This window comes from Lycorma delicatula, chromosome 6, assembly GCF_047948215.1.
Source record: "Lycorma delicatula isolate Av1 chromosome 6, ASM4794821v1, whole genome shotgun sequence".
Taxonomy (NCBI): domain Eukaryota; kingdom Metazoa; phylum Arthropoda; class Insecta; order Hemiptera; family Fulgoridae; genus Lycorma; species Lycorma delicatula.
Window position 1 is genome coordinate 2,001,896 of NC_134460.1, and position 23,217 is coordinate 2,025,112.

General features: G+C 32.8%; 1 pseudogene; it reads left to right on the forward strand.

Annotated features, from left to right (window-relative positions):
• Window positions 1-23,217, forward strand: part of LOC142326337 (cAMP-dependent protein kinase type I regulatory subunit-like) — a 57,945-nt pseudogene that overhangs the window by 16,033 nt on the left and 18,695 nt on the right.

Consider the following 23,217-nt stretch of genomic DNA (forward strand, 5'->3'; position numbering starts at 1 on the left):
ATTTTATCGACCGTCAACGTTTGTATAGTATCTTCAGATAATTGTATTAACTGAACGTTACATTATTTATAGATTATTTTTATAACGTTTTGTATTAAAATTATAAAACGCAAATGTTCAATTCGTTAAATCATTAAGTTACGCGGCAGAACCTTTTAAATTAAATTTACATTAAAAGATAAAATTGCTCTTTTATCACAATATATTTTTATGAAGCCTATATATAATTCATTTCCTAATTTATACTTTATTTTATTAATTCACAAATATCGATACACTTTAGCTGCTTTGTGCAGAATATAAGCAATGTACTACTTTTTTACAGATAAATTTTATTTGGTTAATCGTAAATAGTTATACGGGAATAATATAAAATGACGGACTCGCATTCGTTTTTATATAATTCAGTTCGAATAGTATTAAACATTTTAAAATTTGTCGGTTTACTTCCATTAAAAATAACAAGTCCCGAATTCGGATACTTCAGATACGACTGGAAGTGTTACGAATTTTGGTATTCGTATTTAATCTTAGGCGTTATTTATTCCTACTTGTTCTTTCCGGTATATTTTCACGACATAAATACGCAAGAAAATGACAGGTTTCATTCTAAACTATTAAATATTCTACTGTGTTTTTATTCATCGACTATAATTATACAACAGATAACACTGATACCTCTGTTTAAGAATATTAATAATATTTTTATAAAAATCGAAAGATTTGATAAAAGTGTTCAAACGTATTTTCCTTCCTATAATCTAAACAGATATTTTGAAAACGAGGACGATAAATATTTTAATATTGCTTTATTACTGACCGTCATTCCGTTTCCATTGTTACTCGCTTACCTGGACTACAAAAATTTCAACATTCATGCGGTGCTTGTTACAATCTTGTTTGTTTATTTAATGACTTTAACAGTTCGTATGAGTTTCACGCTGAATGTTATATTTTTATTATGTTTACAAAAAAGGATGAAAATTTTACATCATTTGCTAAATAAGTTCACGGTAAACATTAGACGAGGCGCATTAGAATACGACACACCATCACAATTTATAGGGAAAGTAAGATTGCCGCATAATGATTTAAACGAATATTTTTCTGAAGTCAAAAATGCATTCAGATGGGAACGTTTGTTTAATCATTTGTATACCAGATATGCAAGTACAGCGTTGATAATTTTTTCATTTAAATTACAAGATCTTGTCCGATTTGAATTATGGATTTTTTATAATATTTCAATATACGTGGTTGTAGCTCTTTTGTCCACCAGATCGAATAAAACGGTAAGATAGTTTTTTTTGTTTTTTTTAATTACAATGATATTTTTAAAAAAAACGTAATAATGCTCATTAAGATGTTTGCTAGTTATATTTGCACAACTATTTTAACCATTATCCATACAATACTTCAATGTTTAATTCTTAGAAGAGATATCGTGGTAAGCCGACTTGGAATAATTACATTTTTAGTTTTTATAACAAACCAGATAATTTTAACTGTTAAAAAGAAATCGCCTAACTGACTTTAAATTCAATTTTAAAGATTGATTTCAGGAGACGAAGACATCTGTTGTGTTTAATAGATATCTTATTGCGTTTAATAATGTTCTACAGAGTGATTTTTTAGACCTATTACCCAATTTTAAATGTAATTTAAGAAAGGGAAATTTCCGTGGAATAAAAAAATGTATTTGTTACTTACTAAAGAGATTTAATAAAAAGCTATTATTTACATAATTGTTAAAGAATATGCTCAAAATGCCCACCCCTTGATTCTTTTCAGCATATTAGAAGAAACCTTTTTAAGAGTCGCATTGGAAATATTCGTGATGAAGTCTATAATATTTACTTTAAGTTCATCGATAGTGTGAGGATTGTTTTTGAAGTCCTCGGACTTAATATAGTCCCACAAAAAGCAGTCAGACGATGTGAGGTCTGGGGACCTTGGAGGCCATAAGCCCTTGTTTATTATTCGATCATCAAAGAACTCTTGCGGAAAATCCACGGTTTCTCGAGACTTGTGGTATGTAGCGCCGTCTTGCTGAAACCAGCAATACCGTTCTTGAGGTTCCAAGAGGGACACAAATCGGCGCACAAAATTCCTGTATACTTCACCGTTTACTATCTCTTCGAAGAATACGGGTCCGACTATACGATGACGAGATATCACACACCACACGCCAATTTTTTCAGGATGCAAAGATTTGTCTTGTAAAGCGTTAGGATTTTCAACCGCCCAAATTCGACGGTTTTGACCGTTCACATAACCGTCGAGATGGATCCAAGCTTCATCGCTAAAGAACACTGTATTTAAAAATTCGATTCCGTTACCGTTTACGAGAGACCTAAACCGACGGCAATATTGCAATCGCTTGTTTAAATCTGGAGGCTGAAGCTCTTGGACTAATCGTACGCGATACGGATACGATTTCAATTTTTTAGCGGCTTTCTGAACACTCGAATATGACAAACCGACTTGCGTGGAAAGTTTTCGTAAACTTTTCCGTGGAGAATCGAGCAATCTTGTTTTCACATTCTCTAAAACGTCATCTGTCAAGCGAGTCGGTCGACCGCTACGTTTTCTGTCGCAAACACTACCTGTCTCTCGAAATCGATTTGCTAGCCTAGAAATTGACATTTTTTCTGGCGGAGGAACACCGACAAATTTACACTCGCGTACGATTTCGTAGGAAAATATCGTTCAAGAATTAAAACTCGTTGTTCTACGGTAAAATACATTTTGTTCGTAATACGACCGGAAACGGCACAAAATTTTCACAGTTGAAGGAGAATCAAGTCACATTGCCGCATCTATACCCGTCGAGTAGCGCTACCAACTTCGTGTCGCAAAACAAAATTTTCCTTTCTTAGAAAACAATTACCAGACATTAACAATCGGGTAACAGGACTAAAAAATCACTCTGTATTTGGATATTTGCAACTGTAATAATTTCAATAATATTTGATATTTGGACTTAAATATTCCATTTAGCTAACAAAAAATTATTATATCATAACATCGACAGTTATATATTTAATTATTTTTGTGTTAATACTGCTATCTAACAAAACATTTAAATGTTTCATATTGATCAAAATGTAATATTTTCTCAGGTTCGTGATATCATAAAGGATTTATTAAAGATGAACACAGTTCTTATTGATGACGACTTAAAAGATGAGGTAAATACAAATTTATATCGCGAGTAGATGTTTGCGTTTGTGGATGCACGCGAAAGTTGAGGATTTTATTTATTAGTTTTAGGTTTGTATGTAGACCTAGCACACACTCGATAGAAAAATGTTCACGGACAAATCGACTAACGTTTAGATAAAAAAATAATGTAAATCTAGAAAAAAGTACAAGTTTTGGATAAATGAGTGTTCAAGGAATATCGTCTCCTACTAATAATTTGCATATGTTCTAGTAAAACAATATCGTCTTGAATAATCCATTTTTATATGATATATTTTTAAAACTAAAATTTAGTTTTTACAAGCCTTCATGTCATGTATTCGTAATTAATAACTTATTGATTCTTCAAGAACGTTTTTACAAGTGGAGGCTCAGAAAAAGATTTTATTTTCCACCAGATTCCTTGAAAACTCACAAAAAGTACATTATCAGTTGCATCCGGACAAACTCTTATAAAATTACTTATTGAATTGTAATTCCAGACTTGATTTGATTTTTTTTTCGATTTCTTATAAATTTTTATATTCTAGTCAAGAATAATTTTTAAAGTTTCAATTTTACTTCTTTATAATTTCAGCTACAAAATTTTGCGGTATGAAAAAACGTAACGAATGTATTGTCATAAAATTGTCAAAAAATATATTCACTTTGTAAATAACATGGAATGAAAAAATCTTTAAATTAATAATTTCTTTTATAATCCTTGGCAATTACGAGAGTAAGTCGATTATTATCCGCAATGTAGTTATAAATTTTATCGCAATACAAATAGGAAACTTACATGTACATCATTTTTCAACATAGTCCCCCTGCATTTCAACGCACTTGGTCCATCGTTGCACAAGTTTCCTGATGCCCTCATAAAAGAAGGTTTTCGGTTGAGCTGCGAGCCAGGAATACACCGCTTCTTTCACCGTTTCGTCCGAGGTAAATCGACGGCCCCTTAACGCCTCTTTGGGTGGACCAAACAAGTGGTAGTCAGAAGAGGCAAGATCAGGACTATACGGAGGACGAGCCGGTACTTCAAAGTCGAGTTTCTGGAGCGTTTCAGCAGTTTGGGCAGCAGTATGTGGACGGACATTGTCGTGCAACAACACAACATCTTTCGACAGCAGTCCTCGGCGTTGTGAGTCCCAAAAAACCGTAAGCATCAGTTTTCGTGCGGGTGGAAGGGTCTTGAAATTTTTTTGCAGGGCTAATTTGGATGTCTCCATTCCATACTCTGCCGTTTACTCTCCGGCTCGTAACGATGGATCCGTGTTTCGTCACCGGTAATGATTCTGTCTAAGAGGAGTTTGTAACCGTACCGATCCGAATGTTTTTGGCAGATGTCCAAGCGCGTTTTTTTATGCGACTGTGTGAGTTGTTTTGGGACCCATCTTGCACAGACTTTATGAAACCCGAGTCTGTTGTGGACGATTCCGTAGGCAGAACCGTGAATAATTTGCAGACGATGTGCCGCTTCATCGATAGTTACTCGTCTGTCTAAGAAAACCATGTCGCGTGCACGCTCAATGTTTCCCTCATTTGTGGCGGTAAACGATGGTCCGGCTCCTTCGTCGTACTTGTGCGACCATTTTTGAATTTTTCAATCCGTTCGTAGACACTCCTAAACGTACGGGAAACACACTGTTCCCGTAGCGTACCGAAAGTCTGTGGGAGCAGGCGTTCGTTCTCCTCTTTCTGGCAGACCGAAGCGGAGTCAGTTAGTTTGTACTCATTTTGAGTAATTAAGCGGGGGTTCTTTAAGGGAACTAGGACCAAATTTCGCTGTGTTTAAAACTTTTAGCGGGAAAGATTTTGTTATAGCGGTAGTTTCTCGGATCTGAGACATTCAATAAGTCGGCTCATTAATAGTTAGAGCTAGGCGCGGGGTCTTCATTCCGCGGTTGGGCTTCTAGCTTAGTTCCTGAGGGCGACGTGGTAGCTGCAGGTGTCCGTCACCTGCAGCTATATAATAAAAAAAGGGTTTAGTATGGACAGGGAAGAGGAGGTTTTTGTCAGTAGAAATTTGGCAAATCCCGTGCAGCATGGTATATGAGAATCTTCCTTATCCAGTAAACTTTTAATTTCAACAGTTTATTTATAAATCATTTACTGTATACAAGAAACTTAAATTATTTCTCATGAAAATAATACATACAGGGATAATTAACTATTTTCATCATAGAAAATAATGCTTGCAGAAATAATCATGGTCTGCTGGGTAATTAGATTATGGTAATAAATACTATATTAGCAGAGGTCAAGCAAGCCTGTTTTATTGTAAAATAAATATATTAAAAACTATATTATATATTAAAAAAAATCATAAAAGATAGTTTTGAAAAATGTACAGAATAGCCAGGAAGTCACCGTACCCCCTAAAATAAAAACTAAAAATTTCTAATAAGTTATAAATGAAAAATGCGATGCAATAATGAATTATTTATTGACTCCCTTGATAAGTAGTATTAATGGTTCAGTGGGTCTGTGTGCTTGCCCTCATTTTTGCACGCACGATTCTACACGTCACCACGTCCTGTGATATGCGACAGAGCATTTCTGGTGTTACGTTATGGAAGGCGTCCCTCACAGCGTCATGTAACTCTTCGTTTGTGGTGTAGTGACATACAGATACATGTGCCTTGATACTCCATAATTGAACTGAAAATTTATGATTTAGAAATGCTGATATTGATAGAGCAAAATGTGCAGGTGCTCTCCATCCTGCTGCAACCATGCTGTTCCATGAGATCCTTCTCTTGATGCTGTGGTATTACCCGCGCCTGCAACATCTCTAAATAAGTTTGTGCATTCACTGGCCCGTCAAAAAAATAAGGACCAAACAAATAACGAGTTGTCATTCCAACCCGTATCATGACGTGCGGTGAATTTCTTTCCTTTTGTGTCGCGTAATAAGGATCTTCTTTCACCCAAAATATCACATTTCTGGCACGTGAACTGCGGTAGATTGCACATTCGTCAGTAAAAAGCACCTTTCCATGGTACACTGCAGCAGGGAATTTTTCTAATAAAGCCCGGCAGGATACAGCGCGACGCTCCATATTGGCATCTGACAGTTCATTGATGAACATCAGACGAAATGACACAATTTTCAGGTTCTTTTTCATACGATCTTGCATTCAGTACACGAAGTTTTGTTGACTGTTTACAAGTGATTTCATTGAGGATTGTTCGATGGAAACTAATAGCAGCTCGTGTTTCTAACCGCATTAACTTGCGTCCACTCCATGGCCTATCTTTAACACTGCCTATTTAAACGTATGTTTTTCTCAAGCCAACATTGTTGCTTTTCATGATGGTGACTGCTTATTAAAGCGTTGCCGAAACATATCCCTGATTAGATGTGTTTGATTCGTATGTTGTCATTCATGAACTCATATACTTGTCCTAGATGCTGTACCTACTTGTTTTTAGCTATTTTGGCACAACTGTCTTTGACTCAGTGTGACGTTCTAAAAAACCGTTGCCACCTGATCCCAATGAAAATACCGTATGTTATAATATCCTAAAAAAAATTCATATTTTTCGTTAACTTAAGGGGTATGGCGACTTTTCGGCCACTCTATTTACACATTTATTTACGCTTAAAAAATAAGGTAATAAAAAAAATAAAAATCAGTATAGTTAAATTTATCCCAAGTAATCTATAAATCTAAAAAAGAAGCGTAGTGCATCGGTTTGTTATGAAACTGATGCACCGTGCTTCGATTTCGTAACCGAAACATGTGCTCACTTTTTATTATGAAAACCAAATAGAAGGGATAAAGCAAATAGAAAGGAAGCAAATAGAAGGGACATGAGATTATTTGCAGGATATTGCTTATATATTTTTTTTTTAACAAATAATTATTGTTTTGGTTAAACAAAAGGATTGTGTTGAATAAATGCTCTGGAATAATCGTATCAGCTTTCTTTAATTTTATATTTTACATTTATTAATATATTTAAATAAAAGCGATTAATATACCTTTAATAAATTTATTGATCTTTGGGGATAAAAAAGGAAAACAATGGGGTTAGAGCTGTGTTAAAAATCACAACCGAAGAAACTTCTATAAATGTTCAGAATTTTGAAACTTTTCATCGTAAAAGTTTTTTGTTGTTGATAGTATGCTAAATTCATGAAGTTATTTAGTTACAACTGGCAAAAATATTTAACAAAATCAGACGTTTCATTAACATTTACAAGGTGGGCTATAGGCTCGTCTTTTTTCTAGTTTCATATCATAATGTGTTTACATTTATGAGCATATTTTCTAAAACTCTGAGATATTGGGAATCATTATCATAAAAACAATTAATAAAAGTATGTTGTGGAGTATTGACTTGTTTATTACAATATAATAAATTACCTCATACCAACATATTTTTTAAAGTATGCCAGTTATTTTCTGACGAGTGTAGATAATTAATAAATTTAAGAACTTCACTTCATTTGTCTTGTTTATGTACAATGAGTTTTTTTCAGTGATTTATTGAATTCCTTATCACAAAGCTCACAAAAGAAACAGTGTTATAAACTTGGCACACTTGGCATTTATTTTCTTCTCGTACTCTCTGCTATACAATGTTGATACTACAAAATAAAGTTCATATTGAAAATATTCATTCAAAAATTTTAAGAAGGCTTCAATTAATTTTTTACCATTAATTGTTTTTTGGGTGAATAACCACATAGGTTTTTGTCACTCCAAAATCCATGACAACAAATTACATCACTACAAATGAGTATATAACAATATAACTTAAAAAAGTTTCAATAAAAGAGCCACACTCAGAGTTCAACCTTTTATTATTTTTTCTGTGTCGGTTTAAATGTAATTCTGAAGATCCATTATCTTTTAGCAACGAAAGATTAGAATGTGAATGCTTTTTGAGAATTATGTGCTTACGCATGGAAAGAACACAATTTATATCTTTATATAATTTTCAGAGCTTTTTGGACAGAAACAAGGAATTCATACATAGTATTCTCAAATAGATCAGAGATTGTTAAAAATTGCTTCAGCAATGATGTTTTGTGAGGATTCTGTTTCAGATCTTGATAAAGTATAATTTCTATAAGAAATTATTTCAAAAACCATACTATTGATAAAAATGTGATTACTGATTTTGTCAGTGTAAGTACGATTTAAAGATTTTTCAAGTTTTCTGGTTACGTAAAACTTTTGGCGTTTTTTTTATATGCTTTTATTTAACTCGTTTTTTGTGTAAGTCTTTCTATCGACGGCAAGATGATCAAAACTTGGACATCGATTTTTTACTTTCTTCCTGTTAACTGAAGTTGGTCAAAATTTGCATACCGAATTATTGTAGATGACAATGCAATGTGACAGTAATAAATTGTCTTCATTAGAAAATTAGTCGACTAAGAGAGACAGATAGAGGATGTTGTCTGATAACATGCTTCGCATGCTGTTATGTTGATTTGCTTGTTTGCACAAAGGTGTGCATTTAAGTCAGCTCCACAACGATGGAAAAGTTCCAATATATTCTTTTTTGTGTCGGTGATGTGTTTCATGTCGTTATGCTAGGTAAGCTGCTAAGATCCATACATAATCTTAACCTGAGGTTCCTAAGTTCCTTTGTTTGTTGAAAAAGTTCTTCCCCAGACAGTCTACCTTGAGTTGAATTTTACTTAATATTTGGTATATTTGCGAATGATGAAACCATCACATTCCAGTGTAGTTTCAAGTTGTGATTTTTGCGCTAGTCTTGTGAGTGATTTTTCCAGTGTACTTTATCATTATTCTGATGTTTCTGGTAGTTTTACTTCGAGTGACACAAACGATCACATTCTAATCTTTTGTTGCTAAAAGAAGGGTCTTCAGAATTACATTTAAACCGACACAGAAAAAATACTTAAGAGGTGTCCCCGTTAGAGGCATTGGCATAAAGGCCGAGTACCGGCTTCCGGAGCAGGGACGGCATAGCCGGGCTTGGTGGATTCTGGGGGGGTTAGAGGCGGGCACAAAGTGAGATCTGACCGTTGGGCTGAGACATGGAGGCCCGTAAGCATAAGGATACTCCCCTGGGCTGTGTAATACTTAACTGCAGGATTTGGCCCAGAGGAAAAAAATTATTCATTTATTTAATTCTACTGCTCACTTGTGACGTAACAACATAACAGGCGACTACAACAGCATTTTTTGGGGTACGATGCGATATTTCTTTTTGCAAATATACTTTAAATAAGCGAAATCTCGATATACTGAGGGTGACCTTGCTCTACAGCCTCATCCCGTTGACTACAAATTGAAAGTTTAATGGCAGTGCCTCATACATAGAAGTAGTTTGATCAAGTTTGGTCAAAATTGGTCCAGTAGTTTTGGAGATATAATGTGATTTATAGGCCAACAACAAACACACAGACGTACATACAAATATTAATATTCTGAAAATTTCCATCTGGATTTTTGGGTTCCTTAGATGACAAAATGTCAAGATTCAGGTAAAACCTCATGTACCCAAATCGGATGGATTACAATACCTTTAATACTTTTCCTTCTAGAACTATAGCTCTGCTATTAATGGGAAAGTAAAACTTTGATAGTTATAATGTCTCTTCATCTTAGCTATCCCAATCTAGATTATAAGCGCACCATCTAGCAGGTTAATTTTAAGAATCTTAAAAATAAAATAAAGCAGTTATCAATGGAAAGTCTACTAAGACTTTTACGGTAATATTATTATTACTGTTTTTTCAATCGTTAATTCATTTCTTACAAAGTTATTTTCACAACGTTATTACATACGCTAAGTTAATGTAATTTATTTATTTAGTGTTTTGGTGGTTTTCTTTTTTTTTCAATTATTAAAAAGTTAGTTTTTCCACCGTTTACACGTGATTTACAAAATTGATATTTATATATTTTATGCATCTTAGTAAACCGTACATTAGTGTATTTGAACAAACTTGGTAGCTTATACCGTTATTACATAATGATTATTATAAAATTTTAATTTTGGCAGCCATTTTGAGGTGAACCCGACGACCGATTGCGGCCATTCGTGTTTGTATTTTTGTAATCCTGTGATAAAACAGTGTTTATACATATACAAACAATGTATGTTTTTATGAATTCATTATGTATTGAATTCAATAACGAACAGTTCGTTGCAATTAAAGCTTATCAATTTTTTACTATATCCTGTTAAAACAATTTTTATTTTTTACGTAACGTTGGAGGTATTAAATAAATAAAAAACCGTTTTTTTAACCGAGAGTTAACATTTTCCTCGCTGCATGAGAATTAACTACAGTTAATTAACTGGTTTGATCCAAAACAGTTTTTTATATAATAAATGCTATTATAGTCCATAATAATGTATTACTGGATAATAATTTTGACAGAGTTAAATATGTTATGTAGCGTACTGATTCAGGTGTGTGTAAATCTTTATTTTCATTTTTATTGATATTGGCGAATAATAAATTGTTGAGTTGCGTGTAGTTTAGTGCAGGATAATAATTGTACATTTTATATTTTCATTATTATCGAGGGGCATCGCTAGTATGACAGAGACGGCGACAGTATCTGTACAACCTTTAAAATAGGGTTTTGCGACACCTTCCGTACCTTCGAATCTATCTTATTAAATAAATAAGAAGGATTTTGAAAGTATATATTGCGTTTAAGGATACAGAACAAAAGTGTATTGTTATGTGCAAAACCGTTTTTTTATTAGCATTCTTGTTTTTTTATTTGAGCACTTCTAAATTCCACAGTAACTGCTCTAAAAATTCAAACTTAAGAAGTCACCAACCCATCGGATTGGTCTAATGGTAATCTCGTCATTGCAAATCAACTACTTTTGAAGTCAAGATTTCTAAGGTTTAAATCCTAGTAAACGCAGTTACTTTTATACGAATTTGAATACTAGATTGTGGATACCAGTGTTCTTTGATGGTTGTGTTTCAACCACATGTATATTATTAGTTTTTTCTAACCTTAACTTATATTTTCTCTTGTAATCCTTTCTGTGAACTTTGCGCTTCTTTATTGTGTCAGTTTCCCACAACCAGAAAATAGTGGTCCTTCAGATTTGCATGAATTGTCAGAGGAATTATTATAATTCTGTAAAAATAAATATCTTATAAATAAATTAATAATACAACAACTAGAGGAAAACACCATTATGCTTAAAGACCCAGTAACAATACATGTAGTTCACGTCAGGAATGGATAGTTCACGTCATGCTATTTCATGGATGTAAAAGGAACTGTTCCAGCATTTATCGGGATGGATCCAGGTAAAACCTTGTTCAAAGCAGGATCACAAAATAAATAGTTAATTATAATATCAAAAATAGATTTGATTAAAGTTTATATTAATTATTAAATATAAAAAAAACATGAAATAATATTAAGATAAAATACATGATGATGACACTAAATATGAAAAAATAGCTACAATTGTGAGTTTCTGTTGAATCCCTAGCCACGCGGATTCAGCTACTAAAAATCCCTGTAGCCAACTAACTCTTTCATCGCTTGTATTGAATACCTTTATCAGGCATGATGGGTAAACTTGCATATACTCGTATAATATAAATGTTGTTATAATTATACTGCAAACTAATAATCACTGTCTGCACAATTCAATGGTTACGACAGAGATAGCCAAACGTCGTCTGTATTTGTGTAGTTGTAAATTCCATTAAATAAAATAAATTATTACGTTAATTTTATGTAAATCTATCATTTATTTCATTGAGTGAATTATTCTATTATTATTATTATTATTTACTCTGAAGTAAATTCATTTGATAAATTTAACTGACTTTTGTTCTGCCAATGAAGGACATTTTCTTATTTTTTTCAATAGTAGTGGACTGTATAAGGTATTTGTAAATCTATGCCTGTTGTGTATCACGTTAACTAAAAATAGTTAAATGAAAAAAAAAAATTTATTGGCCGAGTTATCTCAAAAATCCAAACTGAACAAATTACTACACTACAAAAATAAAAATCCCTTAATCCAACTTTAGGATGAAGTAAATTTCATATTGTGTGTATTTAAAATAAAATAAACATGGTAAACGGATGACAACTGAATAGAGGAGAGTTTTAAACAATAGTAAAACTCCATAAACAACAGACTCAAAATTTAAGAACACACAGGAGACTTCATAAATCCTACATAGTTGGCAATCAATGTGTAAAGTGATTAAGCTATTTACTGTGGCAGTAAACAGCAACACCTACAGATTCTTACAAGATGCAGACCTTTAAAGGTATTATAACGTGGGTATTAACCGTTAAGGTATTATTAAACTATTACTAATTATATTTAATTTTTTCGTTTGTAGATTGCTTGATTAAAAGAAGAAAGATTTGGAGGTAACATGGTTTGGTCTGCAGATATGGATGGTCAGAGGTTTTTTTTTTTTGGAACAGGAAAATTGCCATTGCAATGCGACAAGAATTAGATGGTTACACAGTAAAATTGGAATATGATGGTCCTTATCAAACTTCTAAACCTGTGGGTGGTTATACAACTAAAGATCGTAAGTTCTTTACCAAAAATAAAATAATAAATTATACTGTATACATTCTGCATAACGATAACTAATTTTTAATTCACCAGTTTAATTTACTTAGTTGATGTAAGAATTATTTTACTGTTTCAAGCTGTATGAAATTAGTTTAACTTTGGAGTAGAATAGAAATATTATTTGATAGATTTTTTTTGTGAAATTTGAGTATCCAAATAACCTTTACTTTTTGTAACCAGGTTAAATAATTATTAAAGAAACCATATCCTCCTCAGTCTGTTTGTTTAGACTTGACACATTTTTAATAATATCATTATCTAATATATAATATATAGAGAATAAATTAAAATTTATAATAATTCATTGTTATGAGTTATTAATGTCAGTTTAGAACTGTCAACAGAATTTGTTTCCACTAAATTTCTGCTTATACATCTGTAGTTAAATAAATTATTCTTTACTGAGGATGCTCATTAGCTGCCATAACTTAAAACCCATTAATTTGCCAGAGTGGCTGTCACAAAATTTAAATTCCAGTAAGGCTTGGAATTTTTTATTCACTATAAAATTCAGTTATCACTAAGTGACTGCAAGTGAGTATAAAACTGCTGTTGCTTAAAGATAAATAAATAAATGACTTCAAGTGAGGAAAATGATGAATATAAAAAATATAAGCGCTATCTTTCATTATTCATTATTTACAATAAATTTCCCTCATACTTTGTTATTTATATGTGAAAACTTATTCATAGTAATTTTATTTATTTGTTTCATTCTCTCACTAACTTTTAATTTATGTTTGGTAGATGTAATTGTAAAGTCCCTTGTATTTCTCATAGACTTTTTTGGATTCTTAATCTCTTACTATTTTTCCTTCATCTTCTGGAATACAATAAATCTTTTTCATTCCCTTTTACAAATTATTTTAAGTACTGTTACTCTAACGCACTCTGTTAAAAGAAATCAACATTATTAAGTTTCAGTTTTCCTACTACTACTTAGTTCTCAATGCATTCTTTATTCCTTGGTTGTATTTTTGACACTATACCGGTTAAATTAATCTAAAGTGTCCATATCCACAGCACAGACCCAGTTAGTAATCAGATATAACCCGCTAGACACTCCAGGGGAGGAATGGATCCAGGATCAATGAAGAGACTGAATAATTAAAAATCCAGTCCATCTGTCAGTAGAGGATCACATAATAAGAAAAACAGCCCATCAGGAGGAGTATTTCAAGCTTCCCTGTGGACACTTAGTTTCCACTTTCATTTCCTTGAGCAAGTGCGTATTAACAGCTAATACTTTACGTATTAAACAGCTACCCTGTGAAATTATGTGACTGCATTATTCACCCAGACTCCTAATGGAGGGTTAAGTGGTGGTAATCCTTAACTTGAATGAGTAGATAATATTCCTGATATTGATTTGTGATATTGCTACCTCAGGTTCAAGTAGTTAGCTAAAAGTAGAATTTTAATAGATTTGAATCCCCTACATGTTACTGTTTGTACTTTTTTCATAGAACTTTACTTTTTTCAAGATTACAGAACTTTCTCAGGAATTGTCACTGAAATTGAATTGATGTAAGACCCTTAATGTAATTGTGCCTGTATCCCTAACGTAATGTAATTTTTAAGTAAATTGTATTTGAGATTTATAATAAGATGGGTATTTTAAGGCTTTTCATACAAAACAATAGAAAAATAAACAAAATAAAATATCAAACGCATCAAAATGATGCGCCATAAATTTTGTACAATTCTTCTATTTCTGTAAATTTGTATTATTTTATTTACTGAACATTCAAACTATCGTTTAGAAATTCATCAACAATGTAATATTATTTCCATGAAAGAAAATCTTTTAACTATATTTTCTTTAATTAATCTGTATGGAAATTTTTTTAACGGTTCAGTAATTTATTAATGTGTAATACACCCCTTTCTCATAAGTTGAAGTATTGTGTTTAGTTACACAAAAATAGTTCCGTTGTCTTGTTCGGTGAAGTGGATATTGTTATGTTTTAAGAATATATCCTGATCCCAAAACAGGAAGACACCCACCCCCTTGTCACAATTCCGGTCACCACACTATTCCGCTCCATTCCTAGTCTTGATGGTCTTTACTGGAGGTCATCTTTTAAACCCTCTAAACCTATAACACAATACAGTCATGGCCTCTTGTCAGGATGCCGACGATGCAGATGCCTTGGTAGACATTTCCATCAGTGTATTTAGACAATCTACCATTGGACAACCAAAATCACTTTTTTTTTCAATTTTAAAGAGGTGGAGGAATCCCATTTACGATCACTGAAGCAGTGTCGAACTTGCTGACAAGTTCCGCAAGATGATATTAGGAGCGTATTGCATTTCTGCGTTCTACTGACTAAACCTCCACCCCTGGCTACCCCCTTCCTTGTACAGCTTGTGTTCATTTCATCAGGAAGGGAATAAAACGCCCATACACACTATCAAACACCACTCAGAAAATCACACACACAAACAAGATGGCATAAGGCAAAAGCACACCACACACACACACAACTTAACAGCAACCACAAGCTACACACGCCGCTACACATCCATCCTCTTAACAACAACCGCATTTGTCAAAACTTACTCAGCATACAACAGCAACACAATCGCATCATAGACACATCCCTCAACAACACACACAGTCATAAACAGTCACTGACATACGACATACTTAACCGCATACCACCTACCACAGGCCACCATCGGATGCATAAGAGGAGCGCTCCTGACCTCATCACACTCAGGCGACCCCCCACACATACGAGGGACCCTGTAGGCATTCAGCTGAGAGCCTGTCCTCCCAAATGCTCTCTGGCAACCCCTTCTTTGCGTGCCCCTGCGAGATTCCTCCCAGGTGTAGAGCTCCTGCATTAGCTTCCTGGCCAACATTGCTATGGCCATCCGATTACTTGCACTCTCAAGCATAATCTGTTGCACTTCCTCAGGTGAAAACATATCCCTTCTGCCTTTTGCATGCAAAACTTCACTCCTATGATCCTCAAATCTGGGATAGCCAAAAAAGACGTGGTATGCTGTCACATCTGTACTCTCACAAACCGGACAACACAGGAAGTAGTCATCCAAACCTATAAAGATATTTTCTAAATCCCCATGGCCTGCCAGAAACTGTTTAAGATAGTAATCCAGTGAGCTGTGGATATGCTCCCACCAACCCTCCAGGTCCCTTCCAATCACAACCACCTACCATAACTTACAATCAAATTAACCGATTTGCGGAGACTTCATCCCTGTGCCTTCCTGTAACACCAATGGTTTCACACAAAAACTCTTTCTATATCTAACTTCAGTTGGACTATGCACTCAGGTCATTACTTGACTGAGTCTTTAAACACCAAAAATACTACCCTCATACAATGATGCTGATCGCAAAAATGATAATTTTGTCCTGCAATTCAATTTGCTCAAAGTTCACTTGATTTACTTAAAAATCAAGAAACAGATTCACAAATTTAATAAGCTTCTAATGAAAACATACTCTATCTTTCTCTGCTCTGGTCCGCTTTTGTGAGTGAGGTGCCCCACACCCTCCCACATTGCAACTTCATCACAGAGTTCTCCACACATCCATCTCATCCTAGAGAATATCTAAGTTAACCGGGACTCGATACCAAAACACTTATCTTGACAAACTAAGGACCCAGACGGGTCCCAAGCCAGGTTGCTATTCTATGTACACATCTATAATAGCATCAGACCCCCTCAGCCATTCTCCGCAGGTGCAGTTAGTGAAGAAATGGGTGAGAAATTTGATCAGGACATGAAAGAAATGGAAAGGAGGTATCAAGGAAAATGGACTATTACATAACTAAACTCAATTAAATCTCAGTTAAGTCAAGTTATTTACTTTGTAACAGAAAGAAGTGAAAATTCACAAATAAAAATCGAGTGCCCCCTTTTCATTAAAACAGAAGTACCTAGAGTATTTTAAATTGTATAGCTACATAAAGATAGTAAAAACTTTTGACTATTAATATTATTTTGAGCTTTAGAAATTAACAGATTTCTGTTGAAAGAAAAACCAAAATAAATTAGATTGAAGCAACTAAAAAGGATCTTCGAGGTAGGAATTGTAGAAATTTTTATAAAAAGGATTCCCCCTGAATATTAAGGTTCGTTTTTCCTGACTTTTACTAAACAGTTTAGCGACCCTCATAATGGATGTTATCGCAATTTACTCTGCAAAATGCATAAATATTTTATTTTTTTGTAGCCTCCACCACCCCCCCAATGCTGCCCAACTCACCTTTTTTCCTTATTTATTATTACATTCATTTTTAAAGTTTTTATTTTTTTGATTTTTTTACAAAAAAATTAAGTTTTTTTTTGTGATAAATGGTTTCAGTAAATTACATTGTAAAGTACAAAAAAGAAAAAACAAAATTATTTAATATTTTTCTTGCATAAAAATGATCACGGTAACCAAAAATAACACAGATAAGCAATAAAAACATATTAAAGCAGTTTTTTAAAATAATTGGCACACACATATGATTGCTAAAACTTTTTCACAAAAACTAGACTATATTATTTTACCATGTAAAAAGAAATATTTAATAACTTGGTTGGAATAAAAATAATAAGATACACAGATTTCAATTTAACAAAGAATTTATGTATGATCACACCTTAAAGGAAAACTAAAATCTAAAAGTAATACAGGTAAGAAAACTGGAACAGAACATCTCATTATTAGTACAGTGTATCAATCAGATAGATTATATCATGATTAAGCAAAGTTTTAGAAATAACTCATTGACTGCAAAGCTTACTCTGGAGCAGACACTGTAAGCGACCATAATTTAGTGATATTGAAATGTAGATTGGGGTTTAAACACCTGAAGAAAAGGTGTCAGATGAATCTGTAGATTCACCTCTTTCATATGCTTCTCTAAATTCTACAGATTCATCTGAAGAGGAAGCAAAGAAGATTATTGAGGAGGGCATCGCAAGAGGTCTTACTAAAAATGTTAAGGTAGAAAATATTGAAGAAGAATGGGAGAATGTTAAAAAGGAAATTCTTAGATCAGCAGAAGCGAACTTAGCAGAACAAAGAGAACTAGTAGAAAACCTTGGATGTCAGAGGATATATTTCAGCTGATGGATGAACATAAAAAATATAAGAATGCTAGTAATGAAGAAAGTAAAAGGAACTATCGACGATTAAGAAATACTATAAACGGGAAGTGCAAACTAACGAAAGAAGAGTGGATTAAAGGAAAATGTTCAAAAGTGGAAAGAGAAATGATCATTGGTAAAATAAAAGGAGCACACAGGAAAGTTAAGGAAAATTTTGTCATATGTAAATTAAAATCTAATAATGTGTTAAACAAAGATTGTTCACCGCGTTATAATATGAAAGGAAAGGTCGATAGGTGGGTGGAATATATTTTAGTTATACAAAGGAAATGAATAAGAAAAGAGGCAGTCCAAGAGGATGAAAGGGGAGAAACAATACAGAGATCTGAATTTAAGGGAGCATTAAAAAATTTGAATGACAGAAAGGCTCCTGGAATAGACAGAATATGTGCAGAATTACTGTGCAGTGCAGGTGAGGAAGCGAAAGATAGATTATACGAACTGGTGTATAATATTTACAAAAAAGGGGAAGTTCCGTCAGACTTCAAAAAGTGTTATACTCGTGATACCAAAGAAAGCAGGAGCAGATAAATGTGAAGAATACATAACAATTAGCTTAACTAGTCATATATCAAACATTTTAACTAGAATTCTGTGCAAAAGAATTGAGAGAAGATTGGAAGAAGTGTTAGTACACCAATTTTGTTTCAGGAAAAATATAGGCACAAGGGAAGTAATTTTAGTGCTCAGATTAATAGTAGAAGGATGATTAAATAAAAACAAACCAGCATGCTTGGCATTTATAGACCTAGAAAAGGCATTCAATAACATAGGCTGGAATAAAACATTCAACATTTAAAAAAAATTAGGATTCAAGTACAGAGGTAAAAGAACAACTGCTAACATTTACAGGAACCAAACAGCAACAGTAATAATTGAAGAACATAAGAAAGAAGCCGTAATAAGAAAGGGAGTCTGACAAGGGTGTTCCCTATACCTGTTACTTTTTAATCTTTACACAGAACTAGCAGTTAATGATGTTGAACAACAATTTTGATCCGGAGTAACAGTACAAGGTGAAAAAATAAAGATGCTACAATTTGCTGATGATATAGTAATTCTAGCTGAGAATAAAAAGGTTTTGTAGGAACAATGAAGGCTACAACAAGGAATGGATGAAGTCCTACGCAAGAACTACCACATGAAAATAAACAAGAACAAAATGAAAGTAATGAAATGTAGTACAAATAATGAAGATGGACCATTAAATGTAAAAATATGAAGAGAAAAGGTTATGGAGGTAGAAGAATTTTGTTATTTGGGAAGTAGAATTACTGAAAATGGACGTAGCAGGAGCAAAATAAAATATCAAATGGCATATGTGAAACGAGCTTTCAGTCAGAAATATAATTAGTTTACATAAAAAATTAATGTAAATGTCAAAAAACATTTTTGAAAGTTTATGTTTGGAGTGTAGCTTTGTATTGAAGTGAAACATGGATGATTGTAGTACCTGAGAAGAAAAGATTAGAATCTTTTGAAATGTGGTGCTATAGGAGAATTTTAAAAATCAGGTGGGTGAATAAAATGACAAATGAAGAGTTGTTGCATCAGATTGATAGAGATTATCATTTGGAAAAATATAGTTATAAGAAGAGACAGACTTATATGCCACATATTAAAACATCCTGGAATAGTCACTTTAAAAGTGGAGGGACAGGTAGAAGGGAAATACTGTGCAGGCAGGGTATGTTTGGAATATGTAAAACAGATTGTTAGGGATGTAGGATGTGGGGGTATACCAAAATGAAATGACTGGCACTAGATAGGGAATCTTGGAGAGCTGCATCAAACCAGTCAAATGAGTGAAGCCAAAAGAAAAGTACAAGTATTTGCTGATGCCATCAAAGTTCGGTTCAAGACCATGAATTTTGATGCTATACAACTATCAGGAAAAAACTATCTTCACATAAACTTCAGTATAACTTATTTTTTACAACATTGACAACCCACAATCTGCGCCTTAGAAACATCATCTTGCAATAACAAGAAGTAACTGCTTGAAATTTTCCATAAATGTAGTCAAGGAATCAAACGTATCACTTGTTGCTGAAATGCTATTACTCACATATTATATAAATATGTGTGTGTGATAAATATGTGTGCTTATAGCACACATATTTATCACAACCACTGCTGATCAAAGTATTCGTCTATATTAAGTTGAAATATTGCTGGCAGATTAAATTTTCAGGTAAACTGTGTTAAGTCACTGCCTTTCAACCCAAATTGCCTGATCCAAAATGTTTCTTACACACATCACTTTTAAAACTAATTACCTAAAATTAAACAAAAAAAAATATCATGGTGGTTTGAGTAAAATTCCAATAACAGTTAATAGAGTTTTCAGTTAATAGAGTGGCTGCTTAAAGCATGTAGTTGCAACGTGCTGAGCAATGGGTCACCACTACTTAAAAAATACTAACATCTTTATTTGGTAACAAAAATGCAACTTTGAAATTTTTTGCAATTGTTCCTGATTTTTTATAAAAATTCCTTACTTTTCCTTAGGAAAAGATTCCTTGACGTCACAATGTATTTAGAATATTAATTTTCAATTATGAGTTGAGAAATAGAAAAATAAGATTGTTGTGGAAGTAAATGAATTGGAGAAAAGAGAAAGAAAATTAGTCAAATCATAAAAAAAATGCTGAAATAAATTATCTTTAACATTGTCCATAAACAAAAAAATAAAATAAGATTACAATAATGACATAAAATAATAATTAGTGTAGACAGGTTGTAGTAGGTTGGACTATTTCATTAACAGTTCAGACTTGTTTTCCATCTTCACGGGTTACCTTTACTAGTTTGGTGATCCATCTGAATATCTATGCGTAAGATTAACATGATTATCCGCACAGTTGTCTGGTAAACTGTACTTTATCATGTGTAAAATATGATAAACCATCTAGTTTAACCATCTAGTAAATTGTAACATACATTGATTTCCAACTACCTGCACAACATACCTACCTTGAGGTTTTGGGGTGTTCCAAATTGCAGATTTAACATAGCCCTTCAGGCTGCTGTATTATTGTATCTGACTGAGTTTACATGGTGGTACCAACATCATGATGATTTTTTAATAAGTATTTGCAGACAAAGCAACGTATTGGCCTCCTACACTAAAGATACGTTGATAATAGTTTGATTTAGAAATAAATTTAAAAAATAGGTTAGATTATTAAATTAAAGAAATAACAAGATCTAAGCTGTAAATACAGACAAAATAAAATAATTCATTTCTTGACAAATAACTGGATCGATTCAATATTAATTTCACTATTATTAACTGAATTTTTATTTACATTAGAGTTCAAAAACAAAAAAAAAAACAACTTTAATTTAACCTTTTAACTATTAAAATTATTAATAATAAAAGCTTTACACTTAATAAAAAAAGTAACAGTTAATAAAAAAAAGACTTTTACAAATGAAGAAAAAAATAACTGCAAACAAATTACGGTCATTTCACATGTCATTTGTTGCATTGTGAAATGACTGAAATGGTTCTAAACGCTGTATTTTAATAATGAAATTCCAAATTTGCTTCCCTCTCCACAATAGATGTTGGAGACCAAAATACTCAATTTTTATCATGATGTACAGCATGGTGTGTTATAATGTTGAAATGTATTTGTTATTCACTTTTCCCTGTTAGGAACTGACACAATTTTAATCGTTAAACGTAAAATTTAAATGTGAAATAAAATATTTTAATAAGAAAAACCGGCATTAGTTTTTATTAAATATGATGTTTTAATATACTGAAAAGAGTCTGGAACAATAAAACAATGAAAAATATGCATAAGTGTGCATATTCCATTCCATTTTTTTTTAAATTAATTTTTCTTTCTTTTCATCCTCAGTTTTTTGGGTTATGCAGAAGCAGTTTGGCAGGATTTTATGGCCGGTACCCTTCCTGATGACAACCTTTAGGGCAATTGAAGTTTGTAAAGTTGCACTGCATGAAAAATTGCTTATGCCTGACTGGGATACAAGCCCAGAAGGACTGCATGCAACTGTGGCACTTGGGTGCCACCTTCAAAACAGAATTATTCTAGCATGAGCAGAGAACCTCTTACCTGTGGAGAGTGGTTTAATGCATTAGATATTACAACTGCCTATTTGAAATACATGGTGCCCCATATAAAATGCAATCATCATTCAGTGTTAACCTTTGAAATGCCTCCCCCTGTTTTTAGATTATATTGGAATTAACTTGTTCATCATCTGGCTATCAAGCTGATGCAAAAGATCACCATAACAGATAAAACAAAGCGATCAGAACACTCAGTGCATTGTTAGTGAGGTTTTTTCACTTAAGGAACTTGTTTTTTTTTATCAAGTCATATGTTAGTAGGGATTCAATGATTGCAGTGCAAGAATATTTTACCATAAGTACTGAAAAAAAACCAGTTTCTAATAAGACATCAGTATTACGGTCATTGTTAAATTGAGAGACCAGATTCTATTAATAACCAGGAACACAAAAAATCGAGGTCAGTATTGAATTCAATAACCGATTTAGCTATTTTATCAAAAAAATCAATTAGATGTGTTTCAGCTGAAATTAATTGGTCAAAATCAACCGTTCATCAGGCAGTAAAACAGTTAAAATGATATCAATACAACCATATCAGATTCAAGCAATTTGTCAACTTGTTGATTCCAGTAAAGAAAGGTAGCTAGAATATTGTCATTGGTTTTGTCAGTTTGTGCATGAGGGGATTCATGTCGTGGACTGTTTTTTATGATAGGGATGGGAATTTTCAGAACTCTTAATCATGAAAAACCATTGCACCAGAAGATGGGCATCTGCTGTGCAATATCAGACAAAAATTGTTGATCCTATTTTCTTTGAATACACCATTAACACAAAATTACACCAGTATATTTTATTGCACTCTTGAAAGAGAAACATCACACTATCCAAATTCAACTACTTTTATTAACGTATTTAATTCTTTGGTGATTGTGTCATTTGTTGTGACATATGGTTACTAAGATCAGATTTGATGCCTGATTCTGTTATTTGGTTACATCAAAGAAAAACACTACAATAAACCATAAACATTAGAACAACAAACTCAATAAAAAATAACAATAAAAATCCAACAGAATATCAAAGTGCAGGAAAGTTTAAAAGCTTAAAAGTTATTATTTGAAAAAAGTTTATTATATCGATAAAGGTATAGTTGGATATAATATTAAAATACTAACAACTATACTTTTATCGATATAATAAACTTTTTTATATGTAAACTTTTTTATAATAAACTTAATATAAGTAATAAGATAATGTGC